Below are 13,166 nucleotides of genomic sequence, written 5' to 3'. Positions count from 1 at the left end.
AGAAAATGTTTAAAGCTTAGTTGCTTATTTGTGTTTGCTTATTTGTGTTTATTCACTAATGCACTTTTTCTTCCATAAGTTGTGTTTTATCCAGATTATTATTAAAAAGCTTTAAACTCAGAAGAATTTTTGATCATCATCAAAAAGGGGGAGAATGTTAGCAAAAATCAAAGATAAAGTTTTGATGATGAACAGATTTGCACAAGTCAAGATTCATAAAGACAAATTGAAGATCTCTGTATTTTATAAAGCTTTTATAATAATCAAAGTTGATGTAATAGTGCTCAAATATGTATTAGGGTTGATTCTTGTAATTTATATTTGATTTATTTAGTTAATCGATTATTCCTGAGAATAATCAATTAACACTAGCCGTTGGGGGTTTCAGATTTGAAAAACTAGCCGTTGGGGGTTTCAGATTTGAAAAACTAGCCGTTGTACTCATTATTAATCGATTAATATTTATGTTAATCGATTAAATGCGTTAGATGGCCCGTTTTCGAAGAATGGAAGGGATATTAGGCTGAGTCTATAAAATGGCTCACTCTTTATCTCAAAAATAACTCTTCCCTTGTGCAAAAGATCTCTGAACTCTTTGAGAACTCTGTGAGATTGTTGAAGCTAAGGAAACTCTTGTATGCAAAGTCCTGAAGTGCTACTGCAGGTGACAGAGGAATAGCTTGTTCATCCTTGGTGTGTCCGAGGAAGTGCGTGGAAGAGAATCATCCTTCGTGAAGCATTCGAAGGAGGTGGTCATCCTTTGTGAAGATTCAAAGGAAGTGTAAGTTCGTCTCTTGTGGTTTCAAGAGAGGTGGTATCATCCTTTGTGAAGATTCAAAGGAAGTGTAAGTTCATCTGTTGTGGTTTCAAGAGAGGTGGTATTTCTAAACTCTTACAAATTGTTTTTCTTTGTGACTAATATTTGTAAGTGTTTTGTGTTAGTGAAAAAGGTTTATCTTGTTTGAGATAAGCGACTGGACGTAGGATCCTAGTGATCTGAACCAGGATAAAATCACCTGTGTAATTTTTCTCTTTCCCTTACTCTGTCATTTATATTTAATCATTCGCCCAGTAAGAAAAATTAAGAGAAAAATAATAAAAGGCACAATAAGAGAATATAACCAATTCACCCCCCCCCCCTCTTGGTTTGTTACCACGCTAATAATTCCGCTGCAGCGATTCTAACAGATAGGTACCCCCTGATCGGTTTGGAGAGCTGATGAAGAAAGACTTTGACTTAGAACAAATAGAGGGAATCGTACGGCTAACGAGTAAAAGTGTGAATGTGTGTTTTGTGAAGTTACTCGACCCTATACCTGAATCATTTTGACACCCACCGTGAGGGCTGAACGATTCAGAAGATCCAATGGTAATCACGAGAAACATGAGTTCATAAGACTCGATAGAGATTATCAACATTACGAGGGGAGCTGACTACCCCGAGAACTAAGAATGCGACAAGACATACTTTCTTTGATAATTGAACATTGTGAAGTGTAAGTTTGTCTGGCCCTACATGGTTTCGAAACTTTGCCCCATGCACCACAAATACAAAACATAATACTAAACTATAAGCTTTTCATTAAAAAATACTCACAAAAATACCTATATAAATCATACAAACAAGAACATTTTAATAAAATTATAAATCAATTTATTTATCTAGCAACAATTTTAACACAAAACCACACAAAAAAACCAAATTTATATTATTTTTCCTTTGTTTTATATTTTATTTTATTATGTTGGTTAGACTCTTCTATTATTCTTTGGCCGATCGGTTTCATGTTGATAACCGTTCGGCTTGTTCTGGTCCTTTGTGACCGAACGTTCTCTTGTGATCGTTCGGTCTTGTAGATTCGTACTTGGTTCGTACGTTCTTTGGCCTTCGGTCGGTTTTTTCTTAAATGACCGTTCGGTCTTTGTTGTTTGTTTTTCAGTCGCTTGGAATGGCTATATATATTGTAGCCTGTCTTTGCGTTTGAGGAATTAATTCAATCTCGAAATATTCAGATCATTTTTTTCTCTGTGTTTTCTCTTCTTTCTTCTCTGGGCTTTTCTATTTCTCCGTTTCACGCTCGAACTTAACAATTGGCGCCCACCATGGGGCAGTGAATCAAGAAACTCCAGAAGCGATGACAACCAAGTTCGACATTGAGAAGTTCAATGGTTCTAATGATTTAGGGTTGTGGAAGATCAAGATGGAGGCTATCTTGATACAATAGGGATGTGATGAAGCGTTGAATGATGAGTTGAACATGGGTGCTGCAATGTCGCAAGAAGAGAAGAAAAGAATGGTGGATAAAGCAAGAATCGCAATCATATTGTGTCTGGGTGATAAGACGTTGAGGGTAGGTTGCGAAGGAAAAGACTACGGCCGGAATAAGGGCGAAGCTGGAATCTTTGTACATGACGAGATCGCTGGCTCATAGGAGTGTCTGAAGCAACAACTCTATTCGTTCAAGATGACAGATTCAAGAACCATAGAGGAGCAGCTTGCAGAATTCAGTAAGATTGTTGACGATCTGGAGAATATTGACGTGAGATTGAAAGATGAAGATAAAGCGGTTATTCTTATGAATGCGCTTCCAAGAACCTTCGAGCATTTCAGGGATGCCTTGCTCTACGGTAAAGATCAGGTGATCACGCTAGAGGAGGTTGTGACGTCAATTTGAACCAAGGAGTTTCAAAAGCTCCAAGATTCGAAGGCAACCAAGGAGGTGGCATCTGGGCTGATTTCGGTGAAAGGGAAATGGAAGAAGCAAGCTGGAAATGGGAAGAAGTCGAAGCCAGAAGGTGTGAAACAGGTGAGATGTTTCAAGTGCCAAAAGATGGGACATATCAAGAAGTATTGTCCAGAGAAAGGCAAAACCGTTCGGCCATAGGAAACTGCTGATATGGCAGAGGCTTCTGAAGGATATGAATCTGCTGGTGTTCTGGTGGCTTCGTCTGAAGATTCTCAAAGGAGATGGGTCATGGATTTTGGCTGCAGCTATCACATGTTCCTGGTAAAGGAGTTCTTGAGAGTCTAGATCAGAAGGAGCATGGAAATGTGCTGCTGGGAAATAACAAGGCTTGCCGAGTGCAAGGAGTAGGGTCGGTAAGGCTGAAGATGTTTGATAACCGAGAGATGGTACTTGTAGGACATGAGGTATGTGCCTGAACTGAAGAGAAATTTAATATCAATAAGTTCCTTTGATCTTGGAGGTTACACCACAAAAGTCGAAGATGGAGTGATGAGGGTGTGTTCTGGAGATCCTATGGTTGTCAAAGGCAGAAGGAAGAATGACTTGTACATTCTTGAGGGATCCACAGTCATTGGTCATGTCTCGGTAGCAAGTTGGAAGATTGAGAATACCGCTCGACTTTGGCACCTAAGGATGAGTCATATCAGTGAGAAGGGTCTTGAAGAATTGGAGAAGCAAGGCTTACTTCTGGGAGAAAAACTGCAGAAGATGGATTTCTGTGATCATTGCGTCTTAGGGAAATCACACAGGATACCGTTCGGTCAAGAGAAGCACTTAACCGAACGACCATTTGAGTACGCTCATGCTGACTTGTGGGGGCCTGCAAGAACTCAGACTCATGGTGGAGGAGCGTATTTCCTGAGCATCATTAATGATTTTTCAAGAAGAGTGTGGATTTACTTTCTGAAGAATAAATCTGAAACTTTTCAGAGATTTAAGGAGTGGCATACACAGACCGAGAACAAATTGTGGTGTAGGCTGAAATGTCTGAGAACTGAAAATAGTCTGGAGTTCGTTTCAGAGGAATTTAATGAGTTCTGCAAGGTTAAAGGGATCAGGAGGCACAAGATTGTAGTGGGAACTCCTCAACAGAATGGTCTGGCTGAAAGGATGAACAAAATAATTATGGAGAGGGTTCGGTGCATGCTGCTTGGATCAGGGCTGTCAAAGGCTTTGTTGCCAATACAGCTGTATACCTGATTAACAGAAGTCCTTCTTCGGCTCTCAATCACAAAATACCAATGGAAGTTTGGAGTGGACGACCGACTGATTACTCAAACTTGAGGGTGTTCGGTTCTTTGGCATTTTCTCATGTCAAAGGGGATAAGCTGGAGGCCCGAGCGGTAAAGAGTGTATTCCTTGGATATGCTGAAGGAGTTAAGGGATACAGGCTATGGAGGTTAAATACTAAACCGTCCAAGCTGATCATTAGTAGGGATGTCGTTTTTGACGAAACGAGAATGACAATGCATGCTGAAAATCCTAGATGCGAGAAGAAGACGCTCGTTGAGGTGGAGCATACTACTAATGGAGTCGTTCGGTCATTGACTGAGGAAGACCGAACGGGTGAAGTGCAAGACGAAACTGTTCGGTCATTAGATGAGAACTGAACGGGTGAAGGGCAAAACCAGTCTATCACAGATCTTGGTGATGATACAAATGGTATATCTGGTGATGTGAGTCACTCAAGAGGTGCTGGTGATGAATTGAGGAATTATCATCTTGTCCGTGATAGGGAAAGGAGGATCTCTAAGCCAACCAAACGGTTTGGAGAGGCAGATTTAATTTGCTACGCCTTGAATGCTACTGAAGATCTTGAAAGCTCGGGTGAACCGAGAAGTTACAAGGAGGCTCTTCATAGTAGCGATCGATATCTTTGGCAGGGTGCTATGAAGGAAGAGCTGGAGGCGTTGAGGAAGAATAACACCTGGAGATTGGTGGATCTGCCAAAGGGTAAGAAGGTTGTAGGTTCAAAATGGATGTTCAAGAAAAATGAAGCTATACCAGGGGTGAGAAAGCAAGGTACAAAGCAAGGCTTGTTGCCAAAGGCTTTACTCAGATTGAGGGTGTAGATTATCATGAGATTTTGGCTCCTGTTGTGAAGCACTGTTCGGTCAGAGTTTTAATGGCGATAATTACTCACCGCAATTTGCATCTAGAACAGTTGGATGTGAGGATTGCGTTTCTGCTTGGAGACTTGGAGGAAACCATTTATATGAAGCAGCCGGATGGATTTACTTTGGATGAAAGGGTGTGCCTGTTGCAGAAGTCTCTGTATGGCTTGAAGCAAAGTATAAGGCAGTGGTACAGGAAATTTGATGATTTCCTGATAAAGCTAAACTTCAAGCAGTGCAATTATGATGACTGCGTGTATACTCTGAACCGTAACAGTGAGGTACTGTATCTTCTTCTATATGTGGATGATATTCTAATTGCCAGCCATGACAGAAGCATGATTCATGAGATGAAAGCAAAGTTGGGTGGTGCTTTCGAGATGAAGGAGCTAGGGAAAGCAAGGCAAATATTGGGCTTTGACATAAAGAGAGATAAACTAGGTGGAAACTTGTTTTTATCTCAAAAGACTTATTTAAAGAAGGTGATTTCAAGGTATCAGATGACTGAATCCAAATCTGCTAGCACACTGATCGGTCAACACTAGAAACTCACCAAAGAACAGTGCCCGAAGACCGAGGATGAAAGGAGGAAGATGGAATATGTTCCGTTTTCAAATGGGATTGGGAGCATCATGTATGGCATGGTCTGCACAAGACTTGACCTGGCGCATGGGGTAAGTGTTCTCAGTCGGTTTATGGTTGATCTTGGACAAATTCACTGGGAAGCATTGAAGTGGATGCTTAGATACATACGGGGGTCTCTTGATACTGGATTACTTTTCCAGAATAACTTTCAAGGTGGAGGTTATATTGAAGGTCTTGTTGATTCAGATTTTGCCGAGTGCATGGACACAAGGAAATCCCGTTCGGGATATGCGTTTACACTATTTGGTACTGATGTAAGCTGGAGGTCTACATTGCAATCGGTTGTTGCCCTATCAACCACTGAAGCTGAATACTGTGCGCTCGCTGAAGGGGTAAAGGAGGCACTGTGGTTAAAAGGCTTAATTCGGGAATTTGGTATTGATCAAACGACCGTCCGGGTTCATTGTGACAGTCAGAGCACCATACATTTGGTCAACCATCAGATCTACCATTCTAGAACAAAGCATATTGACGTCAAGCTGCATTTTGTGAGGAGCATTGTGGAATCCGGTAATGTCCAAATCTGCAAAATTGCATATGAAGACAACCTTGCAAATATGCTGACTAAGCCGCTTGCTAAAGAGAAGTTTCTGAAGTTGTTGTCTATGATTGGTTTTTTACCGTTCAGTTTGTAATTGTATACCGTTTGGTTTTTTGTTCTTTCTTGTAATAGTTGAGTCTAGGTGGAGATTTGTTGGTTAGACTCTTCTATTATTCTTTGGCCGATCGGTTTCATGTTGATAAGCGTTTGACTTGTTCTGGTCCTTTGTGACCGAACGTTCTCTTGTGATCGTTCGGTCTTGTAGATTCGTACTTGGTTCGTACGTTCGTTCGGTGATGAGAGGGTCGCACCTCACACAAAAATTGATTGCAAAATTAATGCAGTATAAACTAGGAAGTGACTCCTAGGTCGTCTCTCAAGGACCAAATGTGGTTCGAGTCTCTGATCAAACACGTAGTGGGGGGTTTTGAAAGTGTTTGCGAATGCAAATGACGAAATTAAAAATGAGAATTCAACACAACTAAATACAATTGAAAACATTAAAGTGAGTATTAAAATTAAATAAAGAAAAAAATAAAAAAAATAAAAAAAAACCAATTGCAAAGCATTAAATCACGTGCAGCAAGAATGAAAATTCAATGAACATTTTCATGAACCAATTGAATATGAACTTTTAGCTTAACATTAAATGCATTTTATCACGAAAATCAATGAATTAAAAATACGTAAGCAATAAAGTGATTTAAATAAACATGTTGCTTCTTGAATGCATATGTAGAATATAATTTATACTTATTGAATTCAAACGTGAACGTGAAGAAGATGAGAATGAAATGAGCTAGCTGCTTCAACCTAAATCCACTTTAATATATTAGATATGAAAATAAAATTTGACTCAAGCGTGAAAAAGTAAAAACCGAACACCTCTTCCTTGCTCAAAATCACGGACAACACTCTGTTTCTTCATTCATTCTTGGACACCGTGCACACCAACTCTGGACCATCCATTTGTTCTCCGTGTGCTTCCAAAAAATCCTAGACTCTTCTCCTCTAAACGTAATAAGCCTTGCTCCATCCATTCTCCGTGACACGCTGGATGCTACGTGCTCCAGGTCTCCACTCTCAATCTCCGTGTGCACTACATTTCTCTCGGTGGTTCTCCCTCTCTTTCTACTGTGGCGGCCGCTGGAACTTCCTAATATCCAACAAAACCAGCCCTAGGCCGAGACACCTCAACCTGCTGGAGCTCTCTCCTGTAAATGCTTCAACGCTGCTGCCTCCTCTTTGCTCATGGGTCGTGTGCTGCTGGACGTAGCACCCTTCCTCTCCATGCACACCAAAATGAAGGCCCCTTGGACGCGTGACCAATCTGCTCCTGCTGGACCGTGGAGCTTGCTGGACCGAGGGCTTCATTCCATCCAGCACCCCCTGGGCCGTGACCGAGTGAAGAGTTGAATGGTGCAGGCGGTCACACCACTTCCAGCTCAACGTGGAATCTGCAGCTGCTCCTACCTTGCTGGACTCTCGGCGTGGGCGTGTGCTTTCTTTCTTCCAGCACCCCTCAAGTTTGCTTCTTGGACGTGTGTGCCTTCCATGTGCTTGATGAAGATAGATGGGCGTGGACCAGCCCACTCCGTGACAAGCTGCTGCCAAGCTGGACCAGAATTTCAGTTGCACCTCCAAAAAGTAAATCCACACCTCTCACTTTTTAGTTTAAACAAAATTGATGTCACATTTTCTTTTGACCTCCAAAATGTCCCAAATATTATCCAAAAATTTTCCTACAATTAATAATGAAAATAATTAGCTCAAATAATTCAAATTAATTAAAATAAGAATTTTTGGTCAAATTAAGCACAATTAGCAAAAACGGAAAAATACCGGACATTTAAGCACAATTCCCTGATTAAATTCGGTACAATAAGCTAAGTGAAATTGAGAAAATATTGACTCATCATTCGGCCTTCGATCGATTTTTTCTTAAACGACCGTTCAGTCTTTGTTGTTTGTTTTTCAGTAGCTTGGAATGACTATATATATTGTAGCCTGTCTTTGCATTTAAGGAATTAATTCAATATCGAAATATTCAGATCATTTTTCTCTCTGTGTTTTCTCTTCTTTCTTCTCTGAGTTTTTCTGTTTCTCCGTTTCACGAACTCAACATATTATTTTTTCTTCGAATTTTACATGATCACCTCTAAAATAGCTGAACTAGTCAGTCAAACAACTATACCATAGTCAGAAACCTCTTGGCCGAGTTTTAGAAAATACAAATCGAGGTCCAGAACAATCCAAACAGAAAAACATCCCAGTTAGCCGAACTCTCCGTCAACCCTGCCAAGAAACATACAATCCAAACAGAAACATCCTTAGCCTAACTCTAGGTCAACTCTGCAAGGTTACGTAGCTTAGACAGCCCAACCCAACCATGCAGCTCGGACATCTCAACCCGTCCATGCAGCTCGGACAGCTCGGCCACAACCAGAAACACAGAATCACAACGCAAACAGCTATACATACAACATGATTTTCAAACGTTATTAGCAACAAAACATGCATAAGTACATACCAACAAAACATCCATATTAAAACACAACAATCTACACCAAATAGGCAAAACAAACACACACTAGACCCTGCACACCAAACCTTAACGCTCCACCTCTGGTTTGGTCATTCCTTATGATCACAATATGATTCACAAACACCATATCAGTATGTACACTTAATAATTGGCTCAAGTCTAATCCTACCACCTTATAGTCACTGTACAAACTAACCGTGTTCACAACTACGCAGAATCTCATTTAACGTAGAACTCTTAAAACCACTAAGACAACACTGATAAACCTCGAAACACACCACACCCTATATAGTTTCAATGTTGCAGGTTCTGAACTTAAAACTAAACAATTTCCAACCATCAAAATTCACGGCACCATCATGTTTCAACTTCAAACATTTAATCATAAACCTAAACATTATAAAAACTAGTCCACACAACACATAAACATCACGTCCAATACCAAACTCAAAAATCTTGCACCAAACAGCTTAAAACAACAAGCATTCTTAACCCAAAAACAACATGTATAACCACTGTTTTATAAAGACTGCACTACCAGCAACATATTTCAATTAATCAACACTTCAAACAAAATATAACCATTGATTTTTCACCCGAACAACAAGCAATTTAATCTCAACTATACCAATTATCACAACTATTTTACTGCACAACAAATTCATAATTTCCTAAACTTGAAGTTTGATCACATACCTAATTGTTTTGTTGTTTGAAGCCAATGTTCTCTACTGGATTTGTCTTTTCCATCCTGTTTACCTTGAGTCTCCGTTTCCACCTCTTTGGTTGTCAATACATGTGTCACTTCCTTCGATTTAGTTGTCTTCCAACATTCTTCATAATATATATATATATATATATATATATATATATTATGAAAATAATACTGGTTTCTTAATTAACAAAACAACCTCTTTCAAAAATTTATTTTCAATTATCAAAAATTTGATCATGTAGTAAATACATAATATATTTTCTGATTATACAATACTGATTCTTGGGCTGTCATATATGACACCTCTTGTGATGGCATCTTGGGCAAGTTATACCTTACATTATTCTATTAACTGGTTTCTTAATTAACAAAACAACCTCTTTCTTTTTGTTTATTGTTTATTACTTGCCGCCCTTTACTTCAATCAACGTCATGCCTGACGCTATTGAATACCTGCATTCTTGTGCAGGATTTTGTTTCTAGAAACTCTACTGTTTTAACAATAAGCATTGAAATAGAAAAAGACCTATAATAATTTATTAAATTAAGAACAAAGTTTCAATTAGACTTACCAATACTCTTTGGTCTACGTTTCAACCATGATTCTACTTTATTCTCTCGTGGTCGAAAAGGGCCACCCAAAACGCTAAAATAACTTAAGTTCTTATTTCGTATTAATAATTATATAGTTTTTATTATTAGGTGGCATTGAAGAGGGACAATTAAGATTCGTTTTTCTACTAAAACATTTAGTTTTGTATTCAACAAAGTTTATCCATTTTGTATTATTTCACTTTCCATTCAAAATTAATCATTCAATAATTTCAATTAATTAATTTATGCGTTCCATCTAAAATGCTCTAATGAACCATTATATTATATACACATAAGTTTATGACATAGAAGAATGTGAGTTTGTATAGTTTCAAATGGTGAGTTTGGTTTCGGTCTAAAACTTCAGGACTCTTTTTTGCTTTCTCTTCGAAACCATAAACAACTTATTTTCTATTTAAATAATATAAATAAAACTTAATTACACCATTTAAAACTATAATAACTTCATAATATACAATTTTATATAATTAAATTCTAGAAATTTAATTTAAAAAATAAAATTATTGATTGATTTATATAATTTAAATAATTATATAAAATTATATCACCTAAGAGTTGTTTAGTTAGTGATATTTGCTAACTTTTGGGGACTCCAACTACACTAATTTGAAATATGAGATTGAGAGGAAGGTATATGATGAGCGGGTAATGATAATTTGTCCTTTTTTGTATTTTTTAAAAAATTGTTAGGTTGTTAGATTCAACATACTACTTTTCTCTTTTGAAAAGAGCTAAGTTTTAGAGTATTTTCTACATATACTATCCGAATAGCTCAAAACAATCAAAACACACAAAATAGAATATAGGAGTGATCCAAAGATCAAACATCAAGGAGTTAAGAATGTATGACCGGTCTGTAGAAATAATAATATAGAATGCAACTAATAGAAAGATTTAATAACAAATTATAATAATTACATGTGTTTAGATAAATTTTTCATATAATTTTTTTCAGTTGATAAAAACTAATAAAACGAAATTAATATTTCTAAAGTTGAAATTAGTTATAATTTAATTTGTAGAAGCTCCTCAATTTTTATAGATAAATTGATTTTAATTTAAAAAGATTTTTTTTTCTTATTTTAGTTTTCTTCTAGTTATTTCAGAAAAAAATGTTCAAATATACCTTCCACTTTCCTACAAGCATACCATAGGTTTAATTTTTTTTATAGGGTGCATACAAGGGAAGCAAGAAAGTTCTTTTGCATAAAAGCACGATGCAATGAAACCTACACGCTATATTTGTGTTTGTAGGGCGTGTGGCAGGCATATTATTTACGTGATAAATTGTTTAATATTACTATTGCGACCACCACCAAATAATTTGTACTTGGCTTAATCATCGACCCTGAAAACAATATGCTAATGCTAGATCATGTGTTGCGTTACACATACACGATGAGACCTAATCATTTTACGTTGCACCTCTTTCAACGAACGAAAAATATTAATGAGAATGATGATATTTTTTTGTGAATTCTAGCATACCTGCTATTGAAGGTTAATAAGCTATCATCCGGTTTTATACAACATTGTTGAAAGTTTTTAAAAATTGCTTGCTTACGTGTAATATATATATATATATATATATATATATATATATATATATATATATATATATATATATATATATATATATATATATATATATATATATATATATATATATATATATATATATATTCTTTATTTGCTATGTAAGTTTGAGCCACTGTTATGTGAGTTGCTCTTACAATTTGAGTTGAATGCTAACTTGTCATCACATAGACATAAATAATATATTAATTATAAATAAAGACTTTTTTTAAGACTTCAAGCCAAAATTTCAGTTTTACCTTGATCACAACCAAAAAATATATAATATATAAGAAAAAATATACAAGTCTTTTTTTTTAATTTTAAGTTAAAAATTGTATGAATTTTTTATTGAAATTTGAATAAACTTTTATTATTATTTAAATTTTCGATTTAATCCTTTTTCTAAAAATTCATCACTAAAAAAGTAAAAGAATAAAGAAAACATGATAAACTAATCCAATTTCTTTGTGTGAACATAATGCAAAACTTTATTCTCGGATAAACTAAAATACAAAATCCATCAATATGTCCATATCACAGTTATTTATAAAAATTAACAGTTGTTATTTCAGGTATAGCATGGTTAGGGATCATGAAAGACAAAGATTTACTTTTGTTTATATTTTCTTTTTGGAAATTGGCCAGTCTTTAGCGGATTTCTTTATATATATGTTTCTAATTATTATTTTGTATTATATTCAATAAAATTTATTTATTTATTTAATAATTTTTGTAAGAAAATTAAAAAAATATATGATTTTTTTTTTGTGAAAATTAATATTAAAATCATCAAATAATAATTTATTAAATAATTAACAGAAATAAACAAATGACAAAATGAATATTTGATTTTGTTTTGCTTTTAAATAATAAATTAAATTAGTATTAATTTAGATAATAAATAAAATAATATAATGTAAATGAAAATTAATTAGTCTTGTCTAATTTTATAATATAAATTGTTATCAGTAATGACCATTGATATACAAATTTAATAAATTAAACTCAAAAGGAAAAAATATTATAATTTAATTAATTATTAAAAATATAAATAATTATTTTTAAAAATATAATATATTTTCATACTCTGAACATTATTAATTACAGTTTATGAAAATTACGGTTTTATGCAGGGACTAAATTGCAAATTTCCTGTCATTACTGGTTTTATCCTGTCATTAATTTTATTCGTTCATATATTTAACTAATATATCTAATGGTTTAATATGTTGATCACCGGTGGATCCATAAATTAGTATCCACGGTAGAATCCATGGACATTTTTAACCCATCATTGCCTGTTTGTTCCCCAATAACAAAGTAAAGCGTAATTTGTGACCCAAAAGAAAAAAAGTAAAATGCAATATGCATGATTATGCCCTTTCATGTGGATGACAATAACACCGAACATGGACATAAGGACATGCAAAAGAAAACAACATCATATCCACACGCAAACAATCTTTATTTCTTCCTTCATTTCCTCGCATGATCTTGTTCAAGTGTCAAAAGTCACAAAAAGGGAATAAAAATATAACGAAAAAACTAAGGCCAAACAAAAAATTATTTACTTGAGGAATACGCAGTCACATACGCAAACATGGATGGAAAACCGTGTGAATCAAGACACGCCATAAAACAAAATCTAGTTATATATCTGAATAAG

The 13,166-nt window shown here is 35.7% G+C and overlaps 1 long non-coding RNA gene across 1 annotated transcript; it reads right to left on the bottom strand.

Moving 5' to 3' along the window:
* Window positions 1-6,854: 6,854 nt before the first annotated feature.
* Window positions 6,855-9,401, bottom strand: LOC148202441 (uncharacterized). Its single transcript, XR_015785221.1, has 2 exons — window positions 9,289-9,401; window positions 6,855-7,789 (listed from the first exon to the last, which is right to left on the bottom strand). It is a non-coding gene; the product is annotated as an uncharacterized LOC148202441 (long non-coding RNA).
* Window positions 9,402-13,166: the final 3,765 nt, after the last annotated feature.

This window comes from Vigna umbellata, chromosome 3 (assembly GCF_029865625.1).
Source record: "Vigna umbellata cultivar VRB3 chromosome 3, Vumbellata_1.0, whole genome shotgun sequence".
In the NCBI taxonomy this organism is placed as follows: domain Eukaryota; kingdom Viridiplantae; phylum Streptophyta; class Magnoliopsida; order Fabales; family Fabaceae; genus Vigna; species Vigna umbellata.
The sequence above is the reverse complement of the archived record's forward strand: the minus strand, read 5'-3'. Positions and strand labels throughout refer to the sequence as shown.